This window comes from Egretta garzetta, unplaced genomic scaffold (genome assembly GCF_000687185.1).
Source record: "Egretta garzetta isolate BGI_Z169 unplaced genomic scaffold, ASM68718v1 scaffold246, whole genome shotgun sequence".
NCBI classification, from domain to species: Eukaryota; Metazoa; Chordata; class Aves; order Pelecaniformes; family Ardeidae; genus Egretta; species Egretta garzetta.
In genome coordinates, this window is record NW_009259976.1 from 28,712 (window position 1) to 30,107 (window position 1,396).

Consider the following 1,396-nt stretch of genomic DNA (forward strand, 5'->3'; position numbering starts at 1 on the left):
GGCTGCTGGCTTTTATGCACCAGAACTGGTGTTTGTAAGCTGCTTTGGGATTCTCTACCATGAAGCGGTCTATCTGTAGACAAAATATGATTTCCAGTCGACTGCGTAAACCTCTTCTTGTCCCTGAGGGGAGCGATGAGTCACTCCGTGTTAGTGCCTCCCCTCCAGCAGCTACGAACCCACGTCTCAAATGCTCGGGCAGATCTAAGACGAGTTCCTCCAATGACTTACAGAACAATACAAGGGAAACGTCTCATTCAATAACAGCAGAAATTGAGTCTGGGCTCACAAAGGTCCTCACGAGCTGTGTGTTACACAGACTTTCATTCAGCTGCAGGGGGATAGGCGAGGGTTATCATACTCTTCCACTCTGCAGAGGAGTGAAATAATGCAGAGCAGAAGGGATTTGCACAAGGTCACGGTGCCAGTCGGGCACAAAGCCCAAGAGCCCTGATTTCCAGTCCAACACGCTGCACAGCAGGACAGGACAAGTTGCCTGTCAGAGACTCACTGTGCCACCTGCGTCCCAGGCCTCATCCCACTCAGGCAGGGAAATCCCAACAGCCGAAGTTACAAGCCTCACCAAAAAAAAAAAAAAAAAAAAAGGATGGTTTCCCTCAAGGGAAATTCTTTTGGAAATCAGGAACTGGATTTCCTCGGAGCGATGCCTGCCTAGGTACAGATAGATGCGCTGAGGAGTTGTTATAGCAGTTCTGCTAACACCATCGCAGCAGCTATTGCAGATGCAGAATTGCTTGTACATCTACATTTTGCATTTGCTTACGGGTGCTTTTTCAGACATGGGTGCTTTTTTTTTTTGGTGGGGGGGGGCGGGGGGAAGGGGGCTGGCCTTGTTGTTGCTTTGGATCGTGAGATTCATAGCATGAATTTGGTGCAGGGCCCTTGCAGATCTCTTAAACTGTGATTTTCATACAAGTTCACCAGTGTGATTCCCTCATTTTCAGCAACTCTTTCAAGAGTTCCAGCCTGGATTCTCTTCCTGGCTCATTTCTGGGACAGCAAGTCAAGCTGGTTAACACTTGACAAAGTATTTTGAGCCCTCAGCTTACAAGAGTGCTGTGGCCACAGTTAGATGTTTCTGGAGCAGTTTCCTATCACAACTAAACAAACATCCCATCCCAGGATCCCCAGAACAGTTTTTGACCAGTTTGGTTCCCCAGACTGCCTCATCACCGTTATCAGATGAGCGCTAGAAAGTGGGACCGGGGCAGCCCCAGCTAAAATGGGTTTAGATGGCCACAGCATCACAGCCGTGGTGACTGTACAGCGTAAGCATAGACACATCTCCCCTTCTTGCTTGCCCATACTTGCCTGATGCTGCCCTCCACGATGCCAGCACAAGTATTTGAGCAGTGGCATGGCCAGCTGGAGCAGG